The sequence below is a fragment of the Corvus brachyrhynchos genome, unplaced genomic scaffold (genome assembly GCF_000691975.1).
Source record: "Corvus brachyrhynchos isolate BGI_N302 unplaced genomic scaffold, ASM69197v1 scaffold105, whole genome shotgun sequence".
Taxonomy (NCBI): Eukaryota; Metazoa; Chordata; class Aves; order Passeriformes; family Corvidae; genus Corvus; species Corvus brachyrhynchos.
In genome coordinates, this window is record NW_008238452.1 from 2,201,881 (window position 1) to 2,213,651 (window position 11,771).

At 44.1% G+C, this 11,771-nt stretch overlaps 1 long non-coding RNA gene across 1 annotated transcript in view; it reads left to right on the plus strand.

The window, feature by feature from the left end:
- The window catches only part of LOC108447325, a 41,638-nt gene extending 29,875 nt beyond the window's left edge, over positions 1-11,763 (plus strand). The window contains exon 4 of the long non-coding RNA XR_001862820.1: positions 10,381-11,763. This is a non-coding gene — a long non-coding RNA (uncharacterized LOC108447325). The remainder of the gene's footprint in view (positions 1-10,380) is intronic.
- Positions 11,764-11,771: the final 8 nt, after the last annotated feature.

Sequence of the window (11,771 nt, forward strand, 5' to 3'; positions counted from 1 at the left end):
TCCCTACAGGTTTTATGGGCTTAAATAAGCACCTGAATAAGCTTTTGAAACGTGTCAGATAATGTAATTTCACAACATTACTATGAGCTTGTTTCAGTTGGCATGTCATTCAACAAGCTGTTTGTACGGCTGTTTGCCTTTCTGGAGCATTTAAAAATTTGTTCTGAACTAGGACATAACCCTATTTGTAAGAGGAATAATCACTGAGTTATTTTTACCAACTAACTTTGGACCAGAGATGTGTTGATTCCAGAGTATTTTCTTGATATTGGTCTATGTTTTAGTCATTTACTGTATGAAAAAAATTAATGGTGGAAATACTTCATATTTACCCAGTTGGGCAGACAAATGCCCTACTCTTCAGATTTCTTATTAATAGTTCTTTAGAAAGCCTTTTTTTTGTTGTTGGCTAGGATTCATTTTTCCCCTTTCCTACTGGCCATTCCTAGGGAAACTTGTTTCCAACCTCAAGAATACTGGTTGCATTGAAATGACATATGCCTAGTGGTTTTAAATCTGAAATATATCAGAGGCCAAAAGTTATTCATATTGTATTTTCATTCCCTGATGTCACTTGTATATTTTTTACTTTTTTTTTTAATCCATAAAATAGAAACTGCTTAAGAAAGCTGCTAGCTACAGTAGTTGAAAAGAGGGGAAAATACTACTGTGATGTTCCTCAGATTGCTACCAACTAATTCCATTTGAACATGGATATAAGACCTTGCAAACAGATGGAAGTGAGAAAAGGGGTTGTTTGGCAATTGATTTTTTTTAAACTTCATTGGATGCAATTTAACTTAAGGGGGAAAAGTACTAGATGAATACTTAAATCATTATCTGTAGCTCAGGCATGTCCAGAGTTATCTTTAATAAGCATGGGATGATAATTTAGAATAGTTTTGCCAAAATAACAATCTGCTTGCCAGTGTGTCTCAATTTTTAGGAAGAGTTAAGATTGATGATTGGAGATACATAATTCCAGAATTTTTTCCTTTGTAATCGTGCCTATTTTATCATAATTGATTTGTTTTAGTTTGAATGCTACAGCTGACCCGCCTTATGTTGTGGGGACAGGAAAACCCAGATTTTGTGTGTGATTGTCTCCGCTCCATAGTGGGTAGGTGAAGGAAAGGGTGGGTCCTAGACTTCTCATCTTAAATCAAAAGATTTCTGCTATTTTGATGCTAAGAACCTGTGGTGGCCACTCTCTGCTCTGTAAGTGTAAATGCTGTTTGTAAAGTTGGGACATGCTTCCACTCCATGTTTTTTCGTCTGCTATTTATTAAACCAGTTTTTGATGGAAACCTTCTTGGGGTTGTGTCTGCTGAAGCAACTTATTCTGTGCGAGTGACAACTTCAGCATGACTCGGAGGGAGCTGAGCAAGGTCAAATTTCTGTTTTCCTCATTGGTTATTTGCATCACAGTATATTTCCAAATACCTTAAATCTTGATTCTCTGTGTTATCCAGTACAACAGCTGTTTCAACCTTTCTGTCAGAAGGCCCCTATCAAGTCAGTACTTCTATGCTTTTTTGGCTGTACTGCATGAGATGCTGAAAAGAAATGTGCCTGTGATAAGCTAAAGTTTTTCCTACTTAACATGGAGATTGTTATAGGAAGAAGAAGGGAGGCCATAAAGATTTGTTTTATTATTTGGAAGGTCTTACGCTTGCTGCATTGTTTAATAGAAAAAGGAAATTGTCTCTCCTCTGCTTATATTTGTTCCAAGCATTTACAAAGTACCTTTTTAATCTCTTGTTAAAGTTTATTGTAGAGATGTTTAAATGCTAGAAGATTCTCGACACTTAGGAAAAACATGGTGTGTTGAGACATACATATTTCAGTTTTTACTGGAAATGAGTTAAATTAAACCTGTTTAGTCTAATTAGATTAAAGTTATAAAGTAAAAATATATGTAGAAACATTTTCCTAAAACGTATTGGATGAGTACAGAAGGTTGGGGCTGTGCAGCCTGACTAGAATAAAATTGACAGTGCTGCCAAAGATACCAGTGAGAGTGTTAAAGCTGGAATTGAGCACTGAGGTCTGGCCATGGCACATTTCTTTCTTTAACCTCCCTGGCTCTTCATCCTGTCTGAGCACTCTTAGTCTTTCCTGCTAGCTTGGACTGAACTGTGCTCTTGCCTCTCTCTCTTTTGTAGGAAGCTCAGGCTTTCAGGCCCTACTCCTCTATTCTTTTTCTGCCTTGAGGGCTTCATTATTTCCCTCATGGTGCTCTTTGCTGTCTTTGTTCCTGGCTGGCTTTGTTGGTTTTTCTATTTTTTTTTATGTCCCGCATCCTTCAGTTTCACACATTTCTGGAGGGATCTCTCCCCCAAGCCAATTAAAATAAACTATTTCCTACTCATCTTTTATATTAATGAACTTGAAGTGCTTCCCAGCTCCCATGACTTTATTCTGCTTGTACATCAAGACAAAATTCAGGCATTTCCCATCCTTTCCCCACTTCATTTCAGTTTCCATTGTGGGAGCCCATTGCAAATGAGTGGTTTGGCCACTTCAAGAATCACCATCGAAGGTATTAATGAAACCAGGTTTTAACATAAATTTTTGAAAGCAAGACCTAACAGAGTTTGGTAAGGGTCACTCTGTTACTTAGTACATAAATGAATCATAGAGAGGAAAATTTGATTAGAACCAATTTAGAATGGTTTGCATGGAGACCAGGGATGCAAAGGGTATGAGAGAGCCCTCTGCTGAGTCATGAGGTTATGAGAGGACCCCTTGGCTTTCTAAATTCCTAATGGACTCCAGGTGTGGCTGGGTCCAGTCGTAGTCCCAGATCTGCTCAGTGGCAATCAGGGCCTGCCCTTGGAATGCAGAGACCCCCACCCATCCCGAGATTCCTTCTTGTCAGCAAATACCTCTCAGATTAGAGGGGCTAAAGTATAATAAGGAGAGGTTCAATCCTCTAGGCCTTGCCATACCTAGAAGCACCAGAGAAGTGAACAGGGTTATTGTCCTTGCACAACAAGACAGAATGCTTCACTTATGTATAGACCCGATACAACTGAACAACTAAAAATGGAACATTTTTCCACTACCTACAAGGGGATAAATTCTGGGGCTAAGGGTTGGTGCCAAATACTTTCCTGCACTTGATGCATCAGCAGGGATCTGGCTGGTGCCTTTACAAAAACAGAGCACGTGTTTGTGCACATTCAGCATCCCCTCCGAGACAGTTTGCTCAAACTGCCGCTTAGGTTGTGTTTGGCACCTGAGGTTTTTCACAGGAAAATACAACACATTCTTGGTGATGTTCTGGGGAGGGACTCTGGAGGTCTGCATAAATGAGGTTTTGATCCTAGGAAATGCAGTAGTTAAAATGGTGAACAGAGGTTTACCGTAATGGGGAGCCTTCACCTCACAGGGCAACTAATACAAGGTGTGCAGTACCCATAAAAGTCTGGTCCAGTAGGGGTGCCTTAAGAATCTGCCATTAGATGTGTATGGTATAGAACAGATATTTCACATGCTATCCTTTATAATTTAGTAGAGATCAGGGAGTTTATGGATGGCAAAATAAAATATAATAAGCTCTTCCAGTTAACCAAATTATTATCTAGTATATGCCCCTCTTTCTCTAGGCCATGAAAACTTAGTTTATAGGCTGCAGGTTTGTCATATTACCATTTCCTCTCCTCTTGAGATATCTGAAAAGAGCTAAAAACAATAATTACGCATTTGTGACTTTATTTTTTGTGGACACGGAGTTAGCATAGCAACAAAATATTCAGATGTCCATGCGTGAGGCTGTGTCAGGGGAGGTTTAGGGTGGATATTGGAAGAAGGTTCTTCACTCAGAGGGTGGTTGGGCACTGGCACAGGCTCCCCAGGGAAGTGGTCACAGCATCATCCTGACAGAGTTCAAGAAGTGTTTGGACAACACTCTCGGGTACATGGTGGGAATGCTGGGGTGTCCTGTGCAGGGCCAGGAGTTGGACTCAATGGTCCTTCTGGGTCCCTTCCAACTCATCATGTTCTGTGATTCTGTGCAATCTCTAGTGATTTAGTGCAGTGTTACTTACCCCTGAGCTGAGAGCATTGTCAGTATCTCAAAATTTTGAGGCATGTCAGCTCCATCTACACTGTTCTAATACTTTCATAAAATTCATGATTTCAAGCATGTATTGCTCCTTTTAAGTGGCAATTAGCAGTTGATAAGCAGAAGAATCCTCCTGGTCTTTTGGAAAGTTTGGCTGTATTGTTTAGGATTAGAGCTTGGGTTTATTGGGAGTTTTTCTGAGAAAGTCACTTTAATATCAAAACCTGCCAGTTTGTCAAAACTTGAAATTTTGATGGAAGTGTACCAGTTTCAACAAAACTTACAACTGGAAAAGTTCTTTTGGCTTCAGGTACAGTTCCTAGTCGAATCCTGAATCTGACGCTACAGCCCAGTTTGGGGGTTTGGGATAGATGCAAATTTGAGTTCCTAAGCATTTACTGAGGAATGTAGAAGTGGAAGTGCAGCTGGACAAGAAACTGCTGTAACTGCCCAGGCTGAGGGCCTGAGAGTTGTGGATCTGAGCTCTCTGCCCGTGTTCTCAGGACCCAAATCCTGCGTGCTCTGGTTAGAGTACGTGCTCTGCTTTTGTGTAACCACTGAAAGAGCTTGGTTGGGAGATCAGAAAACTCTTTTGAGTCTCTGAAGGTGGTTCAGATAACAGCCTCCTGTTCACACTATTTAAAGGATGCAAAAACTGAAGGGAAATGTGCATTCAAAATACATCTCCTTTTCCCATGTAATGGATCACTTCTAATTCACATTATCCTGTAGATTGTGCTTTTCTGTGTGAGGGACTGAGCTTATTATTATCATTATATTTGTCTTTCAGTTCAAATCTGTAGTTTAAGTGTTGGAACAACTTAAAGATTGATACATAATTTTGATAGTTTTTATTTTGAAGGGGAATATCTCTCAGTAATAAAGCTAGAATTATAGCCTAAGGTTTAAATAAGATATATTTGGGAGAATATGGCCGTAATGTACCTGAACAGAGCTGACTAATTGCAGAACAGTCTTGTAAACATCACACCAGGTTAATAAAAGGTTGTGCCAGTTTTAAGGTAGTAAAAGTACCACTAAATAAAACTTTTAAGTAGAGTTTTTCAGCAGTCTAATGTGACACTTGGCAGAAAACATCAGAGGACTGTGCCACTTCTCAGGCTGAGAGATGAACAAGGCCACAGGAATGAGTATTTCCAGCATTTTGTGTCTCCCTTTGTTCCCATGGCATTGTGAGATTTAGCAGTGTGGTATCTAGCAGATATTTACCATTTTTTTTCCTTGCCTGTTGACGTTCTGTTTGTTAATAAACTGTTATTTTTTTCACTTGTATCTACTCGTATCTCCTTCCTTATTGGTGGAAAGGGATTGGTTGGAATCAGTGGGGAGGGTGCTCATTTCAGAGTGCCCACCTCTTTGAACTGTCTCAAACAGAGACAACTTGGTCAAGCAAGGCTGTAGCTCAAAAGCTGCTCTGTGATCAATAACCACAAGTAATTTGGGTAACACTGGAATTTAGGCTTTTCCCCATGTGTGTTCATGGTTGCAACACTGGATTCCAGACAGACAGTTGTTTGATAGCCAATAAGATTGCGCCTCTGGGTTTGGATGTTTGATGGGAGTTATAAGAAAACTCTTAAACCATAATGTTGTAGAACAGATCCTTTTGTGTGCAGATGTTCCAGGGCCAAATTCTTCCTTGGTTAAAAGTCGCAAAACCCGTGAATTCTGACTGAAGGCCTTCCTAAAGGCCAAAACAGTGTGGTAAAAGGGTATTGAAAGAAAAAAAAAAAAAATACTGAGAGCCTGAGGAGCAAAGTGATATGGGAACACGGCAGGATTTTGGCAGGATAGCAGTCGTGTTTAGTCTCTGAGGCAGAGGAAAATTCAGGACTGGGGTGGGTAACCGTGGCAGGAATTTGAGAAGATTGGTGCCCTGTAGGCACTGGGAGGGGCTCTAAGGTCTCCCTGGAGCCTTCTCTTCTCCACAATGAACAATGCCAGCTCTCCCAGCCCATCCCTGTAGCAGAAGTGCTCCAGCCCTTGGATCACTGCCTCTGGACTCGCTCCAGCAGGTCCATGTTCTTCTTATGCTGGGGAACTCCAGATGTGGCTGCAGAATTACTTTTGGGTTCAGGAAAGTGTTTATTCATCACAGTTACTCCCACAAGCAGCTCAGGTGGGAGCAGAGCTCCCTAAACCCCACCCATCCTGTGCCCATCCCACCTTCAGCCCATCATCCCATGGTGCCTCTTTCTGCTGCTTCCTGTGAGCCATTGGCTCTTGCCCTGCCTGCAGCTGCTGGACTGGCCTGTGGACACTGCACAGAGATCTGCTGCCAGCTCTCTGGAGCTTGAAGGAAAACCCAAACAAGTCTCTGAATCAAAGTAAAGGTGTCTTGCAAACTTAACCTAATCCTCTGCAAAGCTTTATTAACGCCAAATTAAATTCAAGTCTGTCTCCTCATTTTCCTCTTAAGCTTTCTTCCTTATTTGTTTAGAGAGCAAGTGAGTCTTTCAGGACTTGTGATACCTTGGTTCCCCTTTAGAATGGAGCAAATCTTAAGAGTTTTCCAGCCAATTTTCTTTAAATACCATGAGTTTTCGTTCACTTTTCATTTAAAACACTTCCACAATTTAATATTTAATGTTGGGTAGCAAAACCCAGTAGCACTTCCAGTTGGAAAGAAGTATGTTGCGTGTAACAGCGTGGGAATTCTGCTTGCAAAGTGATGGCTTTCCACGGAGGTGGATCAACAGGAGCTCAGTTGCATGGTGGTGCTGAAGCACTTTTCTTGTGGCCTGAGTATCTGATGGCAACAGCCTGAGCTTTTAATGGCAGAAAGAAGGAATTCCCTACTAATTTTCCTCTGAAAACTGTCCCTTGTGCAATCTTTTCCAGCCTCACGTAGTCTGAACTGTATCTGCTCCAAAACTTGGTTAATTTTTTTATACTTTTTAAACTTTTTGAGTTCCACTTGCAGAGAACAGGAGGGTGCTGGCTACTTTTTTCAGGAAACAGACACTACTCTATGAGTGAGAAGGTTCCCCATTCTCCCCAGAGCAAGCTTCACCTGTCAGCCCTGCTCCTCCTCAAGGATAAGCCAACAGGCTTCTGGTGCCAGGGTGGATCCACAGATTTTATCCCATTTTCAGCAAAGAGGATGGAAGGAGGGGAGCTATTGGCCAAGAGCTGCATGGTGCCGGCACCACCTGGCATGCAGGAACGGAAAAGCCAGAAGTTTTTCCCTTGTTGCATGCTATTTCTAATTTTAATTCAGTGAATTGCTTCCTAATCCTGGGAGGTGCCAGGGAGATGCCCAAGGGGACACAAGGACAAAGTTTTTAGCTGGGCCTACTGCGAATAGACAAGGGGTGGTGGTTTTAAACTGGAGCAGGGATGATTTTACATTAGGTGTAAGGAAGAAATTTTTTATGAGGGTGGCAAAAATGCTGTGGTCTCTGCCACAGGTTGCCCAGAGATGCTGTGGATGCCCCATCTCTGGAAACATTTCAGGTTGGATGGGGCTTGGAACAACAGGACTGGTTGAAGATGTCCTTGCTTCCTGAAGGGGAGTTGGAACTAAATGACATTTGAAGTCCCTCCCAACCCAAACCACTGTATGATTTTATGATCACCTCATCCAACCTGCCTGCTCCAGCATGATGCCCATGAGCATGTTATTCAGCAGTCGGTCCAGATGGCATTTGAACATCTCCAGGGAAGAAGTCTCCACAGGCTTCTGGGCAGCCTGTGCCAGTGCCCAATCACCCCCATAGTAAAGGTGTCCTTTCTCCTGTTCACATGGAGCTTCATCCCGATGGCACAAGATGAACAGAGTCAGCCCAAAACACCAAAGCTCAGTCATTTAATAGAGAAAAAAAAAAGCTTTTTCCTTTAAAATTCCTTCTGCAGAGCACCTGGGTGGAAGTGGAACAGACCCTGATTTTCCAAGAAACCCACTCCTGCTGCCTGGTGATGGGTGCATTTCTTGGAATGTGATTTTTTTAAAATCCTTTTTTTTTGAGTGCACGCAGCAGTACTCGCTTCCATTAGCAACAAAATCTGTGATCATGCTTATTCAGCCCCTGGGAGAGCTCCCAAGGCTGTTCAGGGAACCGAGGCACTTGAGCAAGTACAGTGGCTGAGACTCACCCTGGAGGAAATGCACCCCAGAGAAGGGGAAATGGTAGTTTGGGTGTGAAATAAAAGATGTCTCAATGTGCCTGTCAGGTAAACCAGTGTTCCCAGCGAGCCAGGAGTCAGGGCTACCAGCATGACAGACGCTGGTGCCTGGCCCTCAAGCCTCTCTGCCATTGCTCCTCCAAGCTGAGCTGGCACTTGTGTAAAATCTTCCAAAAATAAGGAAACTCTGCTTCTCAGTCCGAGAGTTGGCCTCAGGCCATCCGTGCAATGTATTTTTACTGGTAGAGTTTAGTGTTGCCTTCCCGGAATCAGCTGCACTATCCCAGTTGCTCTCCAGGCTGGTACGTGCAACCCCAGTGGCAGCAATAGTAGACGGAACAGTGCCTGGGCTGGTCTGGGAGGGGAATAATCCTGCCGCATCCGTGATTTTCCCTCCTGGGGACCTGCAGCAAGCAGAGCTGTGCCCGACCACCAAGGCTGCCTGAGCCAGGAATGCTTGCAAATTTCCTAGGTCACCTCCATGGCCCTTTTGCGTAGTCCTTTTCCTTCTGGATTCTTCCTGGCTGAGAAGAGAGCAGAAGCAGGGCTGGCATCTCCAGGCCAGTGCTTCATCTGACACTGAGCGCTGGGGCAGGGTGAGTCCCTGAGGGCAAACCCCTGCTGGAGTGTCTCACTGAACCGGGGCCTCTATTTGGAGGCTTCCATCCAGTCTTGCATTGCAGGCTGCAAGATGACTGGAGAAAGGAATGTGGGATCTCCCAGTTGAAACAAACAGAAAACTTTTATTTTGAGGGGTGAGGGGGATCTGGTCCTGCTCTGGGTGTCAGGCCGACTGTAGGGCTTTCTTGCCCGCCGCTCTTGCCGCCAGACGTGTCTCATACGAAGGGGCCTGGGCTGGGAGCGGTTGGTCACAGACCGGGGAAGAGCCACGGTGCTCTGTATGGAGCTGCTTGTCTCCTGGCTGACGGAGCACCCTGGGACAGCCTCGCCGCCGCTTGACCGGTGGTGCCAGGGCTGCTGGTCTCAGCGCTCGGGGCTGGCACATCGCCGATCCTGCGGCGCTTTGCCGGCGGGCCCTCGGGTGCCTGCGGCTCTGTGGCTCCCTGTGGGCAGCCTGGCTTCGCGCCCTGCTTAGGGCAAGAACAAAGTTTAGTGCTGCAGAGAAAATAGGTGATGCCAAGCTAAAGACATCGTTATTTACAGACGATTCAGATCTGCATAGTAGGTCAGAAGATTGCCCTCTAAAAATGAAAGCCATCATCGTATTAAACTTCACATGGAAGTGGGAAGACAGGAAACAAGAGCCCCAGCATGTGGACTGGCCTTTCTCCTCATGTTGTCTCTAAGTATGTATAAATATCTATTTGCCAGTGGGCAGCTGGGCTGTCTCTGTGTGGTGAGGATGATGGGGTGGGAGTTTGTGGAAGGTGGTTGGGACAAACAGGAGGAGAGCTAAAGGGCAGGCAGCCACAGCCAAAGAATACGGTGATACGTGTCTGCGATTTAAGGAATGAAACTGTCGCGGTTTTGTCATGAAGAGTAGATTTTCTTTGTGTAAAATCATCTTTTGATTGTAGATTGTGGAATTTTAAAAAAGTGTATGTGGCTGAAATGCAGCTCTCAATGTCACAGTTCTGGAAAAGTTCCGAAAGTGGACTGGTTTTAGGTCCATGGTTTTCACGTGCCTTTATCTGCAATAAGGGGTTTATCCAAACCCCGGGTTCAGCTAGTGTCCAGCTTGTTCCACATGTTGTCCTGCACATTTGTTTCACGGGCACATAGGTCATAATAAAGTTTTCTGTTGCTTTGTGCCTTTTGCCTGTTGTGGTTGGCCAAGGACATGGTGTACATTTTGGTTAAAACACTTTAAAATCAGGTGAAATTCTCATTATTTCAGAGGTTTTTCAGTAATACTTCCACATAATAATTACTCTAAGGATTTTTAAAGTATCTGTGTACTGTATGTGACTTTGCTACCTCTTTACATATTTCATGACTATTGCAGTCGTGCTTTGACTCAGATGAAACTTTTGTCAGACTTCAGTGTCTGTTCTTCTCTGATTTGGGCCCAAATTGTGGAGAAATGGAAGTCAGATCAAGTCTGACCACTTTGTGTGGACTGTTTTGAGTGGTTGCAAACTTGTTTGAAGCCATTGTTTTGGGGAACTAATCCCCTTTTTTTTTTTTTCCTGTGTGTGTGAAAGTTATAGAAAGCAAAGCAACTGTCTAACACATCAAAATTTAGAGCAAGTCCTATAAATGGGTGAGAAATCACACATCTCACAGCTTTCAAGAAGTGAAGCTTTCTTTGGAAAAAGAAAACCAAATTTTTCTTTCTTTCTTTCTATTTATTGTCTTTTTCCATGTTTGTACATAATGTGTAGTTTAATATATTTTGTAGTCAAAACAATAGACATTTTCCCCATTACCCTGCAGGTTTCTCCAAACTTATGTCATCTTTGGTTGTTTTCTTTCCTTTTAATATTCTCTATTTATGGTTCACCTGAAAAACCAGCCACTGGGGAGTTTGGAACATGGTTTTTGTTACCTGGATGTTGTCAGTGATGGTGCACGGAAGCATAAAGAATCTTGATTTTTGTAAATTAATGTAATTGTGCAGGAATCTTGATAATGAATTCTTGTTTTGACTAGTAAATGATAGGTTATGAAATCCATCATCATAGTATCTAAAGCTTGCTCCAAAATGGGGTAAGTTTTCATCTAAGAAACATTTCGAAGTGCTCTGTGCGTGTTTTAAGTATCTCTTAACAGCAGCAAGTGTATTTTTACTGGTAGAGTTTAGTGTTGCGTTCCTGGAATCAGGTGGACTATCCCAGTTACTCTCCAGGCTGGTACGTGCAACCCCAGTGGCAGCAATAGTAGACGGAACAGTGCCTGGGCTGGTCTGGGAGGGGAATAATCCTGCCGCATCCATGATTTTCCCTCCTGGGGACCTGCAGCAAGCAGAGCTGTGCCCGACCACCAAGGCTGCCTGAGCCAGGAATGCTTGCAAATTTCCTAGGTCACCTCCATGGCCCTTTTGCGTAGTCCTTTTCCTTCTGGATTCTTCCTGGCTGAGAAGAGAGCAGAAGCAGGGCTGGCATCTCCAGGCCAGTGCTTCATCTGACACTGAGCGCTGGGGCAGGGTGAGTCCCTGAGGGCAAACCCCTGCTGGAGTGTCTCACTGAACCGGGGCCTCTATTTGGAGGCTTCCATCCAGTCTTGCATTGCAGGCTGCAAGATGACTGGAGAAAGGAATGTGGGATCTCCCAGTTGAAACAAACAGAAAACTTTTATTTTGAGGGGTGAGGGGGATCTGGTCCTGCTCTGGGTGTCAGGCCGACTGTAGGGCTTTCTTGCCCGCCGCTCTTGCCGCCAGACGTGTCTCATACGAAGGGGCCTGGGCTGGGAGCGGTTGGTCACAGACCGGGGAAGAGCCACGGTGCTCTGTATGGAGCTGCTTGTCTCCTGGCTGACGGAGCACCCTGGGACAGCCTCGCCGCCGCTTGACCGGTGGTGCCAGGGCTGCTGGTCTCAGCGCTCGGGGCTGGCACATCGCCGATCCTGCGGCGCTTTGCCGGCGGGCCCTCGGGTG